Genomic DNA, 15030 nt, shown 5'->3' with positions numbered 1-15030 from the left:
AACAGAAACCTACTTCCCAGGAGGGAAAAAATATCTCAAGTTGTTAGATGGTAAATGTCTCATGGTCAGATACTACCTCTTCATTTGCATCTCCTTATGATCTGCCAGTAGAAAGTTTGTCTAGGCCCAGACCTAGAGACTTCAGAAGGAATGTGCCATGAAAAGGTCCAAGGATGCCATCACCTCAAGCAATAAGCTCTCAAAGGTTGGCTGTGCTTCTTCAGCCCTGATCAAACTCAGTAACATATTAACAACTTAATTTCCTAACATTTCTGGAGAAACTGAAGTCTGACGCCCCAAAATTGATAGAACAATTGCATCCTCTTCAGGACAATTGACTTAGACCCTTTAAAAAGTCTAAACAAACAAAACAAACCATGGGAACTGGTCCACCTTAAGAGATGAAAGGGAGAGAACAAAATGCAATGAGTGAACTTGATTAGATCCTCGTTTGAAAAACAAAGCTGTTCATTAGGAGATATACCTAATGCTAAATGACGAGTTAATGGGTGCAGGAAATCAACATGGCAGATGGATACATATGTAACAAACCTGCACATTGTGCACATGTACCCTAAAACCTAAAGTATAATTAAAAAAATAAATAAATAAATAAAATAAATAAATAAACAAAAAAAAAAGAAAAACAAAGCTGTTAACAGCCATTTTGGGGACAGCTGGAAAAACTGAAATAGAGCTGATATTAGATGATATTAGTTCTCTTAGGTTTAATAATGGTACTGTGTGTGTGGTTACCTAAGATAATGCCTTGATTTTAAGGCAATGCACTTTATGGATGAAGAATCCTATCTGTAATTTACTTTGAAATGGTTTATCCAATATACATACTCACAACCACACTGTGGAGAGAGTAGCAGGAGAAAGAAAAAACATTTATAGCAAAATTTATACAGGAATTCACTGTACTATTTTTCAACCTGTGTGTTGGAAAATTTTCATAATAAAAAGTTGGGACCAAAGAAATCCTTAGTCCTCCCTAAACCCCAATACTTTTCTAGCAGGTTTTTTTTGTCAGGAACTGAAAACAAGAACACACTGAAATAACAGTATTTAGCCTCTCACTCTACCACATTATTAACGGATCAGGGGAGCTAGGAGGGGAACAGGACATTGCACAAAGTGCCGCCCGCTTTTCCATCTGAGTCGCAGTGTTTCTACGATTTAACGTTCATTGGTTGGTGGCAGAAAATGAAAAGATGACAGACAGATGGATAGCCTTCTGACTTATTCTGCAAATAAAAAGATCCCACAAAATAAGAAATTATTATTAAAAGGAGAAATTTGGGAAGAACGTTGAGAACATTTTTACAAGTGTTGCCACAAGAATGTATTAATGTGTGAACTGGAAGGTCTTTGCTCCTTGGATAGTTGTAGAATTTCATTATTTATCTATTAAGACATCCGCCCTTTAATGATGCCTTCATTCTCTTTTTTTTATCACTTCTTCAATGGAAGTAGTTAAGTGCCAACCCTGGTATACTTTCTTTGTATTTGGTTTTGTTTTATTACCTTTTCAGAACTACTGAATTTCCCCAAGGTTTTCTTTACCTTTTCCTCCTCTATCCACTATAAACTGATATTATTACTCCCTCTTCTCACTCCAGTGGCAAAATATTCTGCAGGGGAAAATTTAATAAGTCCAGGTGTGAAAAATGTCCAGTTTTACTGAAGTGACAAAGCCAAAAATTTAATTCTTTATTGTTCCTGATTTGAAGGTTCTAAGAGGACTGCCTTCCTTTTCCATAGAACGTTTTTAATAAAATCTGTAACTGATCTATTAAACAACTTACTAATAACCTTTGAATACTTTTGGACTCTCTCTCTTTTTGTTTGGATTGAGTTATTAAGTAAACTAAGATCAGTAATACAAACTCCCAAAATAATTGGGTTTTATGACAGAAGGCTGCTTCCTAAATTTTAGAATAACTCATCATTTTCTCTGGCCAAATCAAAGATAGTGAGCTTGCATGGTCAACACATGTTCACAAAAGGCCAGGTACAAAGGTTCACGTAAAGGGCAGAAGTGGGGAAAACTGGGTTCATGACAGACCCCTCCATTAAGTGTTTGAGGATATTATTCTATAATGCATGGGGAATTACATTATCAGAAAAAGAATATCTGGGGGAAGATCAATCTATTAATGACTCAAAGCAGAGAAGGAGGTCCTGTTAAATATCAGTCTAAAACACAGTTTTAAAATGAAAGCCTTCACACTGTCTTCTATACACTATTTGGGTGGATGGGAAAATGAATAGTGTATGTGTGTAAATATATAGATATTCATCCTTACTATCTCCCCGTTAGCAAACTAGCAAGAAAACAATTTCCTAAGTCATTCAGACAATATACACCATTTTAGGCATATTTACAGGACACAACATACAAACTGTAATTAATATCAGACTAGTCAAAGAATTTTAGTTCACAGTTTTCCTCCTGACATTAAACTTCAAAGAATGTATATCAAAAGATCTAATTTGTTTTACTAACAATGTTATGAAATAGTCATCCATGTATTTATGTAAACCTTACAAAAAAAGCTTTTTTTTTTGAGATGGAGTCTCGCACTGTCACCCAAGCTGGAGTGCAGTGGCGCGATCTCAGCTTACTGCAAGCTCTGCCTCCCGGGTTCATGTCATTCTGCCTCAGCCTTCCAAGTAGCTGGGACTACAGGTGCCCACCACCACACCCAGCTAATTCTTTTTTTTTTTTTTTTCTGTATTTTTAGTAGAGACGGGGTTTCACCATGTTAGCCAGGATGGTCTCGATCTCCTGACCCTGTGATCCACCTGCCTCGGCCTCCCAAAGTGCTGGGATTACAGGCGTGAGCCACCGCGCCTGGCCCAAAAAAAACTCTTGCAGTAAGTAGCCTATTCCTCTTGAATAACAAGTATCATAAACTGACTACTCAGTTTGATACTTGATAAACTACTAGTATCCTTAAAAATCTTTCAAGCTGCAATGGCATGTACTCACAACTCTTGATTTATTCCATATATACCTTCGTTAATTTGCAGACTTACACCATGGCTACTCTTTGCACTGATATTTTCCACCTGCATGGTCCAAACATTTTCCACCTACATTCATACAGCAACTCTCAATATTCCTGCAAGTTTCTCCTTAGGCTGCCTCCAGTTTCTTTCCATATGCATTTTTTTCTCCATTATACACTCAATTAATTCCTTTCTTGAAAGGAGTAAACATCTATGAAAACCTGTGGTAGTCCCAGAAAATGTGGGATTAAGCTCCCAGGGATACCTGAACCTCAAAAGGAAATAGGAAGGAGATGGGAAAGGGAAAACTCTCTTTACCCCTCGGTGGGAAGACATTGCCACCCCTCACTCCTTCCAAGGGCCCTAGAGGTACGCAAGCCCAGTGAAGACAGGGAACTCAGCCTCTGAAAACCACAAGCCCCAGAAAGCCTTCCCTTGCCTTAGGACTACCTACTCTTTATCTGATCTTGGGTGCAGGTGTGCCCCCACTTCTGTCCTAAGAGGGGGAAAACAATCCCCCAAATGCTCAGTCTGGTAACACAGAGGATGAGGGCAGAAGAGCTTTGGGGCTTATTGGTGCTTGAAGGGCAAAGGCCATCAGCATTGCCATCCTGTTCCACAATTAAAGATTCAGATCAAAAGGCTCTCTCTATACATGAGCTCCTGGTGGGATATCCTGAATCATACAATTGTAGTGCAAGTGAGCATCTAGGGCCTCCACCTGCTGAGACTTGCCCCATCCTCTATCTACCTACCAAAGGCTCCCTCTTTTCCTCTCTTCTTCCCTCCCCACCAAAGGTCAGCAGCTGGCCCCCAACATCCCCCAGCCGCCCACACACAGTGAGAGGAGGCAGGGAACAGCTGAGGCCTCTCCTAGTGACTCCTAGTTCATGACGCCTGCAAGAGTCTCAGATCACCCTGAAACCCACATGCAGGGCCAGGCCAGGTGTGCCCAGGCCCAGTTCCTTCCTGACCAAGCCTTTGCTTCCCTGGAGCCTAAAATCTGGGCTCCCCTTGTCTCCTAGCTCTCTTCTCCGCTAACTGTGTTTTCTTAAAGTGAAAATACTTAATACTAGAAATGAGATAATAAACGATCGTGAGAATGCTGCTATTGATTGCATGAGTGTCCTTTAACCAGGAAATAATGCTCCAGTTTTGTTTTCCAATGCCCCTCAACGTCCAGGCATTTTGTTGACTTCTATTGTTGTTGTTCACTGTCAATACGTTCAATCAGCGAATATAATGTCATTTTTTTGTATTACATGTAATAGCTTAGAATATTCCATTCTATTAGGATTGTCAATTAATTGTACAACCCTTTGCTTAAAATAAAAAGTAGCACAGCATAAGGAAATGATAGTCATGTGGTTTCCCATTTCCTTCACTAGGTTTCATGACGTACTATCTATTTAGAAAACAGTACAGTGGTGCTCAAATACAACAAAATAACATGTTTTTGTTTTTGTTTTTGAGGCGGAGTTTCACTCTTGTTGCCCAGGCTGGAGTGCGATGGCGCGATCTTGGCTCACCACAACCTCCGCCTCCTGGGTTCAAGCAATTCTCCTGCCTCAGCCTCCCAAGCAGCTGGGATTACAGGTGCCCGCCACCATGCCTGGCTAATTTTGTCTTTTTAATAGAGATGGGGTTTCTCCATGTGGGTCAGGCTGGTCTCCAACTCCTGACCTCAGGTGATCTGCCAACCTCGGCCTCCCAAAGTGCTGGGATTACACGCGTGAGTCACTGTGCCTGGCCAAAATAACATGTTTAAATGAAATAAATATTTTTACATCACACTTGTATGAAAAAGCCTTAAGGAATCAAAACATTAATATTACTTAAAACAGTAACAAGAACACCACAAAAAATAAGTCTCAAAATAGAATTACAGAAGTTGAAAATATATTGAGAAACTCCAAAGAGGTAGGCATTCTTCAAGTTTTAGCAATTTGACTACAGTTTTCACCAATCTTAAATTGTCTTAATATTTTCAGCTAACACCATTTTGATGGCTTTAATCACCACTTTCATGACATCTAACACTGTAGGGTTTATAACAATATCCTTAAACAGGGAAAAAATAAAATACAGATATAAAAGCTAAGGAATGTAATACTCGATCCTACTTCAACAGACGCTCAGCCCCAGTCTTCTGAACCACAATGTTGTCTAGCAACTAACTCCAACAACAAATCAGCCAATACCTCACTACTCTTCGGTTAAGCGATCTTAACACAGGCGCAACATAACTTTCTTAACAAATAGCTGGCTTCTTCACTAAGTGCTTTTGGCAGAGTAAAATCTGTTTGGTAAAGGGGAAACTGTGGATCATGATCAGACATGATCTACATACATGAAATCCTTAATGATAGTAACAGACTTCCCCCGTAATCTTGATTGTATTCTTTTCATTACCACTTATATTTAATCTTCAACTTGAAGAAAAAATCAAAGTCAGGGAAGAAGAAAGATAAAAGGAGGTAGAGGAGAAAGGTGTGCAAAGATTCATACCCAAAGTGAAGTGGTCGTAAGTTTGAACCATTATTTATCATTCCAGCCTGATGTCAAAGCACTGTGTAGTAAGTGGTCAGCTACTTAATGCCAGGCACACCCTATGCTACATCCAGAACAGGCTGCTGGCACAAGATGGCAGATGCAGGACAGCAGAACCGCCTCAAGCACCGGCAAGCCCCCAATGCCTGTCTCCATAACTACAACCTGCTCTTGTAATTTCCAGAAATGCTGCAATATTAGGTTAAATTTGTAGAAATTCATATACTCCCGACATTCAATTCTACTACGGAATTTCCGTATTCCTTATTTAGTAATCTAAAAACCTTTTGACAATAACTGAAAGCTTTTCATTCTTAAGCATATTAACAGTACAATTAGAAATTTTAAGATAAGTTAACATTAAATATTCTGACAAATGCTACTATAATACCAAAGACAAGGGAAATCGTTTCATATTTAAATCATGAACTGATTTTATAAGCAGGAATGATCTGCTAGTAAAGACAATCCTCATTTAGATGGGGACTTCAATGGGCAGAGATCAGTCAGCACCAACAGGAACTACCAGAACCAACACTCTCCAAGTTAAGCCTTGGAAGGTTTTGGGTCATATTTCATATGGACACACTAAATGAATAATAGAAAATACCGTGCATTATATTCTCGTCGATGACAACAGGTCTTCAGTCTCAGTAGCTGGAACACTGTAAGCAATGATCCTACACGTGCAGGTGAAAGAGTTCCCTGAAAGCTCTCCACGCTCCATGCAAACAATTGAGCAGACAGAAGAATTCCACAAATAGCAGAGCAGAAGTCAGATGACTGAATATATTATCAGCCTTCTTTTTGGGACTACAATACCTCAACACCTAGTCATCCATGCTGCGTGATTACAAAACATCCGCAAAACATGCATCACACAATCTGTGCACAACAGTTAAACAATATTAGAATTAAATGTTTTAAGGACATAAGAAGCCAAATACCTGTATCAGCATTCTATCCTTTCTAAGCCTATATCCTCTATAGTGCTCTGTCAATCTATTTTCTACCTATCCCCCACAATCAAGTTTTCTTGAGCTTTATTTTCTGAGCTTTTTATTGTGAGAACAATAGGCAACCTGAATATGCTCTTGCAAAATACACTCCCTACTCTTTTCCTTTTCACTAGTGGAGAATTACTGATCTATGTTACACTTCAATAAAGCACTGGGTTAGAGAGCTAACAAGAACAGGGTTCTACCTCTCAATGCTACAGTGAGAAACATACAAGAGTATTGTTGGGGCATCTTTGCCCTGCACTTGGTTTTCAGTAAGCACTTAATAAATGTTAACTAGTTTACTTCACCCATATAATTCTTATTTCCTGAAAATTAAAAGAAAAAATCTATAATTTCAAGAATTGTTAAAAACTGAGCTGATGACTAAAAAAGCTAGAGACTATTCGTGGGTCTTAAATAACCTCTGTGCAGGTATAAGCCCTCCTTAAGGCAACAGTCTGGAAGATGCCTCCTGATATAATTTGCGAGACTGGAACTATTCAAATCTATTCATCCTTCTTATGGACTTAACAAGTAGACTGAGCCTTATAATGTCCCACAAACATTTGCTTTATCAGATTCCTAAAAGAAAGACGTTTTCAGATTCAACCATTCCCTCTGATGTTTATGATTTATTTCCCCCACTCAGTGGCAAAGTTAATTTTTCCTCCCAAAGCTTTGCGCACAGGCACAGGACTTAACCTCACTTTAAGCTTCAGCCTCCTTCTGGAAAATGGAGGTAACCTCTATTTTATAGGGTTGTGGCAAGAATTAAAGAATGAAGCACAACATCAAAAAAGCCTCTATCAGGTTGCTGGCACTCAATGATAGCTGCTATTATCATTTATGTTATCATTGTTACTCTTCTAATACAGACCTTATAGTCAAGAGCAAGAATGGGCCAGGTGCAATAGCTCATGCCTGTAATCTTAGCACTCTGTGAGGCTGAGGCAGGCGGATCACTTGAGGTCAGGAGTTCAGGACCAGCCTGGCCAACATGGTGAAACCTCATCTCTACCAAAAAATACAAAAATTATGTGGGAGTGGTGACATGCGACAGCAGTCCCAACTACTCAGGAGGCTTAGGTGAGAGAATCGCTTGAGCCCGGGAGGCAGAGGTTGCACTGAGCTGAGATCACACCATCGCACTCCAACCTGGGTAACAGGGTGAGACCCTGTCTCAAAAAAAAGGAAAAAAAAAAAAAAAAGAGCAAGAACAAGCTACATCTAGAAAAACTGACAACCATAGCAGAATACTTGCACAAGGCTGCACTCAGGAGCATTCCATCCTTTAGAAACCTAGGTAGTTAAGGCCCAAAATGAGTAGCCCTAAAGCACCAACAATCCACAGGCAACGCCTATCACCTTTGCCCAACTAAAGAGTGCCATCCTTACCATACACCACAACACACGACTCAAGGACAGAGAGCACACAACATGATTCCAGAGGAAATAAAACAAAAATAATTATAAATATTCATACCTTCATTAAATGAAATCTACTTGGTTGTAAGGTAATCAGTTAAGGGGACATCAAACAATATTTTTTATTATAAACATTTTAACCCCATTTTCAGGGAAAAGACAACCCAAACCCAAATCAAAGCACAATGTACTGACATTATATAATTAAAATTACATACACACAAAAAGAACAGATCTTTAGTACTAAAGCAAATTGAAATTAAGGCATATATGTCCCCTCCCACCTCCCCAACCAAAAAAAGTGATCACCCACTCTATGTTCCCCCTTTAATCACTGGCTCTGTAATGGATGGTTTATATTATCAAAGTACACTGAAAAGGCCAGGACAGAGTACTCATCAAATGACTAAATGAAAAAATGAATGAGGCAATAGTTAAGTCAGACAAGAAGGCAAAGACAAGGTCCAAAAAGCCCAAAATGATGGCCAGGTATGGTGACTAATGCTTTTAATCCCAGCACTTTGGGAAGCCACGGGGAGAGGATGGCCTGAGCCCAGGAGTTTATGACCAGCCTGGGGCAACATGGCAAGACTCATCTCTACAAAAAATATCAAAAATTAGCTAGGCGTGGAGACACACACTGTAGTCCCAACTACTTGGGAGGCTGAGTCAGGAGGATCGCTTGAGCCTAGGAGGTCAAGGCTACAGTGAGCTGTGATCATGCCACTGCACTCCGGCCTGGATGACAGAGCGAGACCGTATCTCAAAATAATAATATAATAATAACAACAACAGCAAGACCAAAGTAAGATTTAAGTTGGCCAGGGGAACTCAAACAATTCGGAATTGGCTGCCTACAAAGCATAAATTCTGCCAGAATTAACAGGCTAATTTCAATTCTCCACGTATCTGTCAGCTGATGCCTAGTCAAAGTAAAGATGTTTTCTTTTCCCTTTAGAACATTTAACTAGTTGCGAATAACTTCTACCTATATGATTCTGTGTCCAAAACCTCAAAAACAGCTATGTAAAACACCACCATAGGTTCCCTTGTCATTTAATTCTTCTCTAGAGATTTCCAGCCAGAGAACCAACTGAAAATTATCCTAGAATCAACATTTCCACAATCGCATTATGTCATCACAGCCATGGGGACCCAGAAATGTGGTCACTGATCAACATTTCATAGAGTAAACACATAAAATCTTTGCCCTAAAAGCTAACAGTATTAGGATCTACCTGCAGACCACCTAGTCTTTTAATTTCAGTTGCCTTCATAGTTTACCTTTAAGATTTCCACTCCTTTTCATAATCAGTTTTACCACAGCTAAGAGAACTACACCAGCTTCTAAAATATCCACAAAAGTCACATTCTCACCTCTATCTAGAAATTAGCATCTAGAATCCATAAAGATGTTTTTTTATGATGTCTGAATTGAAGGTCTGCAACATTAAAATTGTATTTCATAGCTTTTCCAGACATTACTTGTAATAGACTTCAGAGAGTAATATGACATATTCTTTTTACAGCTTGCAATTCATAAAACCCTACTAGAAGCCTTTAAAAACAAAAAAGGAAAAACACAAACACCTAGAACACAAACACTTAGAACCTTGTTTGTTTGTTTAGAAAAGTAAGGCATAGAGAGGTAGAATTAGCCTTAAATATGAAAGGGTACAAAAAAAACTGAAGCTTTTGTTCCGTTTTCCCTTAAATGGCTTTCATTTTTGGTATGAACTATAGTCTTATTCTTTCACTACGGAAAAAGATCCTGATTTGTTGCTGGTTTTATGATTTGCTGCAATAAAAGACCAATACCTTAAAGCAGTGACTTATTTTCTCCCTCCTATTCTCTTAATCTAAAATCAATAAAGCATGTAATAACATATATTACTAAACAAAACTACATACACAAAATACTAAAGTTAGTAATTTCTTAAATAGCAGTTTTTTCATAACAATAAATAAGCATTAACTTTGCTTTTAAATATAACTTCGATCATGACACAATAATGGCCAAAATATCAAATGAGGGCATGCTGTGCATTTCAGAAAAATTGTTTAAAGAGACCATCCCCTTTTGTATTTTCCTTTACTATCCAACATCCTAAAGAGTGCTTAAAGAATTGCTGTTAAACTCAATACAACACAAACAATTTTTCCTAAGAAATCCAAGCTGTCAACTTATGGGTCACATTTCAACCTTATGTAATTTGAAACAGCTACGGTACTGAATCCTTAAATACAGGGCATATAATGGAAGGACTGCTCACAGATCTTGATGTTACTGAAGCTTGGAAAGCTTTAATAAGATACAACTATAAATAAAGACAACTAAGGAGCATTACCCCTTTATCCACAGCCCAAATCCCCCTCCAAGCCTTACATTTTATATTTCCAATAAAATGCTCTTCTAACACTAAGCCAAAGTCATCTAAATTATATTTAACCAATGAAGGGTTAAAATCCAAAACATATTAACTACTCAAAACATAACAAATCCGTAATTGGTGAGCTCCTTTTCTACCCTCCTGCTTCAGTATACTGACATCTAAAAGTCAAAGAACTCCTCTGTTTAAGACTGAAATTCCCAGGAGGAGGGAAGCTCAGATCCAGTCTGAGAGCACACAATGGAATCACAGCTGACGATGCACATCTTTTTCTAGATGTCTCCATATGCTTCAGAGGTTTTTTTCCCCCCAAGCCAGGCATTAGGAGACTTGGTTCTCTCTACCACCAAGAATCTGAGCACATTTTCAAGGACTGTGGCAGAGAATTAAGTAAAATAATGTGTTGCTCTTAAGCATACAAAAGAGAGAAGGGCATATGTCAGAGTGCCCATAAGTAACTAAATTAACAAATGGTGGGGGGTTTTGAATGTTGTCTCTAATACTCCTTACCTCTGTCAGTCTAACTGTTTGGTTTACCTTCTCTGTTTTTACTATTTTATTACAAACAACATCTCAAGAGCTACAGCAAAATGCAATTAATTCTTGTCTATATGCACCCAAAATGATCCTGAATTGGGAATTCTCATGGTAAATTTGAAAACAGTATATTACAACAGAACACATTTGTAAGGTTTGGCAAATACCGTTCCCGAGAACTGCAGTCCCCTTCAATTCTTTCTTAGCAATCCAAGATTAATAAAAGCTTGACCTATAGAAAAGATACATATTTTCCACATAAGATACCTAAAACACTCCCAAAATTAAATTCATGGGATACTTATGACAAAAATCAATGAATTCATTCTTAATCTAACACTTTTCATTCTTTGAACTCCCAAAGATTCTACAAATTCCAGGTGAGAAAGGGAGCATTACTTCTGTCAGTGTCACCAACAAAGAACAGGAACACACACACATACTCACACACGCGCGCACACACATATGCTTTGTAGCAGCTGCTTTCTTTTTAAAAGACTGCTATTCCTGCAGAGCAACCTGTGATCTTTACAGAGAATCAAAGACCTCTGTTCCTAAAAGTCAAGAGCTGAGAAAGTCACTTGACTGAACGCGCAATAAACAGTTAAAACCAAAGATGTCTCCAAACCTTGTATAAACCAGAAAAGTACCCACACACTGTACAATTCAGCAGTGTTTAAGAAAATTAAAATTATTTTTAAGAATCTTTTGTGTGGGAGTAATCTGGCAAACTACATTTTACTCAGACTTTTTTCTGTAGACAAATATTCTTTGATTAGCTTTGCTCCTTAAATACCCACACTTAATGTTTCAATCAGTGATGCTTTAGTTCCCAACTTCATTTTGTTTACCCAAGAAAGAGCGAAAAGAAAAAAAAATGCATACCATAAACCACAACTTTTTTTTTTTTAATGACATCCCCAAATGCCGAAGTTTCAAGTGCACTTTGGGAATCGGCGCTCTAATTAAACAAGGAACCAGTGAAGCCATTACGAACAATGATGCTTTCTACTACCAATAATCAGTTGACGTGATACTACTCCGATGCCTTCATTCTCAGGGTTCCCTTTCAAATTTCATTGTCCCCATTCTGGCGTAGCTGAGTGAAACCGAGACAGAGGTAAACGGATAACTTCTGTCTTCTGTGACCCTTAGCATGTAAACCGGACGCTGAGGTCCAGGACGTGATCACTACAGCATATGCCATTTTAGAAACCGGCCTCGGGGAGTTACTGCCACATCCTAAAGTGGCTTTAGACTTCGTCGTGTCTAAGACAACGTCTATTTCCGTAGGAAAAACATACAGGACCTCGAGTGCCTCGACAGCATCTCCGGGTCGGAGGCCCTCTAAGTGACACAACCCCAGAAATCAAGGAGCGGGTGACTCGGGGACGGACAAGAGTAGCTCGCTCTCGGCGTCTCCATGACTCCCCCGCCCCGCATGCAACTCTGCTCTAACTGGTCCGGAGAAACCCCGCCCCCTTCCTTCCTCCGGTCCGCACGATTGGCTCACCGACACCCGGCAGGTCAGCTCCCTGCCTTCGATTGGCTCACTGCCCCATCAGTCAGACGCAGCGAGATTCGGGTCGGTGGGAAGGGAAGGCGTCGGAGGTGGTGGAGTGGGATTGGGATTAGAGGACGAGGTGGCGGAGGAAGGTGTTCAGGCTGGGTCTCTGGTTTGGGAAAGTTTCCCCTACCAGTGACGGACCCAGAACGCGGGAGGCCCAGTCCAGCTCCGGGCCAGCGGAAGGGGGATCCGGTCCCCGATTCCCGCCCCTCGGTCCCGCAGGCCCCGGAAACCAATAGAGGGAGGGGGAGAGGGAGGGGCCATCTAACCAGGGACCGACTCACCCCCGGTCTCGGAAGAGGCGCCTCTGGGACTCCCCCGAGGGGAGGAGGCGGGGAGCGCAGCCGGCAGCGACGACCCCGGCCCCCTCCCCCAGCACCCCCCAGGGGCCCGAGAGAGCCGGGTCCCCGTGCCCGGGGCGTGGCCGTCGCGAGGCGGCCGCAAGGGCCCCTCCCGCCTCCCGCCTGGGGCCCCGAGGGCCTGTCCCTTCAGGAGCGGGGAGAAGGGGGCGAGAAAAGGGGGCGCTGGCGAGCCAACCCGGAACCTCCCGGTCCGCCTCCCGCCCCCGGCCCCGGCCCCGGCCCCAGCGCGCCTCCTGCACACACGCCCGCACCCAGAAAGTTCAGTCAGGGGCGAGCCCGGCTCGGCGCCGCCGGGGCCCGGCCCCCGGCTCCCCGCCCCCACCACGGCCCGGCCTGCTCGGCCCCAGCGCGCCGCCCGCCCCGCCCCGCCCCGCCCCGCCCGCCGCAGCTCCTTCCCGTCCGCCCGCGGCGCTCGGCGCCCCTCGCCCCCCGCCCCCGGCGGTGACACGGGCCCGGGCCGCCCGCCGGGCCGCGGCTCCCTTTCCCCGCCCCGCGCTGCAGCTCGCCGGCCGCCCCGACACCCCGCTTCACCTTCACACACCCCCAGCACTTCCCGAGTCCTGCCTCCCCTCGCCCGGCTCCCACTCTCCGCTGCAGCCGCTCCGCGCTTCCATTAAAGAATGCACCTTCCCGGGATTCACCTTCTCGGCTCTGCCGCGCTGCCCCCGAAGGGTTAGAGCCTCGGTCTCCGCCGACCCCGCACCGGGCTGGGCAACGGGCACTCGCTCCTCGGGGCGGGGGCCGCGCCCGCACCCCCAGCCTCCCCGCCGCGCCTCGGCGCTCACCTCTCGCCCGCGCCGCGGGCTGCAGCCTCCGCCCGCCTCGCGCTCCGGGACTCGTCTCCTGAGCTCTCGCAAGGCGCTGGAGCGCCTCCTTTCTCTCCCGGGGACTCCGCGTCTCCCCGTCGCTTCCCGCCCTCCCCACCCCCAAGCTCCAACTCCCCAGCGTCGCTGCGCCTCCGGGATGCAACTCCCGTTTTCCGCGCACTCCGGCGGCGGTCCCCGCACACAAAAACAGCCTCTCGGAGGCGCACGGCTCTGTCGGAGCTCGGCGCAGGAAGGGCAGTCGCGGCCGGGGGGTGGGGACGCGGCGCCCCCCGCCTGCCGCCCGCCCCCCGCCCGCCCTCGCGGCCCCGGGGGAAGGCGCGGTTACCGGCTCGGGTCGGTCACGCCGTCAGGTGCCGGCTGCCGTCGGCGCTGACCTTCGCCGCCGAAGCTGTAGCCGAGGCTGCGGCCGCCATGTTCCCGTGTTAATAACTGCTGCCTGGTTGTTTATTTCAATGGAGATCCTCCCCCAACTCCCTCCTCCTCCTCCTCCGCGTCTCCGCACTTGCGGAGAGACAGACCGCGCGAGCTCGCGAGCAGGGGAGGGGGCTCGGGAGCCAGGCCGTCCCTCCCTCTGCCTCCCCGGCGGTGGCCGCCGCCAAGTCCTGTCACCGGGAAAAGGACGGGGCGGAAACTTGCCTCTCGCGCCCCCGAGGAAGGGGCAAAGGTGGACGCAGGGTTGTCCGGGGAGCAGCCCCTGGCCGCGGGGTCCGCAGCATCTCCGTCGGCAGAGTCCTCTGAGAAGGCGGTCCGGGGAGAGGTGAAGAAGAGTAAGGGGACAGGGGACAAAATGGGTGACTGGTAGAGGGAGGGTGACCTAGGGGTGACTGGAACTGAAGAGAGAGTCAACAGAGGACTGCATGGGAGGGCAAAGGGCAATGCCAAAAAGAAAACTAGCGACTGGGACGGGCCTGGGCCGCTGAGTTAGAGGCAGTGGGGCCTGGGGGCTGCAGACGGCAGGGACGGTGCCCCAAGACGAAGATCGGGGAGAGCCGAGTTCCAGGGTCGCCAGGAGAGGACCCTCCCGCCCGTCCGGCCGGGCCTCTCGGCCAGCACCCTGCACCCCCTCGGGCGCACCTCACCCTACCCAACTCCCGGTCCTGCCGCTGCTCCCCGGAGGCGCCCCGCATCCGTCAAGTCCCCTACGGCTCCAACAGGGAGAGGCTTCTCCCATTGCAGTCGTATCTCCAGAGGGGATGGAGAGGCGCGACTGTGGGAGCTGGAAGGGGCACCACCCGGCAATTGCGGGATAAAGCAAATGCTGCACACAGGGTGTAAAACTTAACCTGGTTGAGAATTCTCGGCACATCATGAAATCATAAGTTTTTATTGGAAAGTCCACTCTCTAGACATCCG

At 44.6% G+C, this 15030-nt stretch overlaps 1 protein-coding gene across 6 annotated transcripts in view; it reads right to left on the bottom strand.

Moving 5' to 3' along the window:
• NCOA2 (nuclear receptor coactivator 2) overlaps positions 1-14281 on the bottom strand; it is a 297018-nt gene extending 282737 nt beyond the window's left edge. For 2 of the 6 annotated variants that reach the window (XM_030794911.1, XM_030794915.1), the window contains exon 1: positions 14003-14281. The gene's annotated coding sequence lies outside the window, so the exon portion shown is untranslated. Of the gene's footprint in view, positions 1-13635; positions 13740-14002 lie in introns of those variants that run through there. The other 4 variants (XM_003274812.3, XM_030794916.1, XM_030794912.1 and 1 more) reach the window with 3 other exon arrangements.
• Between the last annotated feature and the right edge of the window lie 749 nt (positions 14282-15030).

This window comes from Nomascus leucogenys, chromosome 16 (assembly GCF_006542625.1).
Source record: "Nomascus leucogenys isolate Asia chromosome 16, Asia_NLE_v1, whole genome shotgun sequence".
Lineage (NCBI taxonomy): Eukaryota > Metazoa > Chordata > Mammalia > Primates > Hylobatidae > Nomascus > Nomascus leucogenys.
Note: the sequence above shows the minus strand (reverse complement) of the source record. Positions and strands in the feature narration are given on the sequence as shown.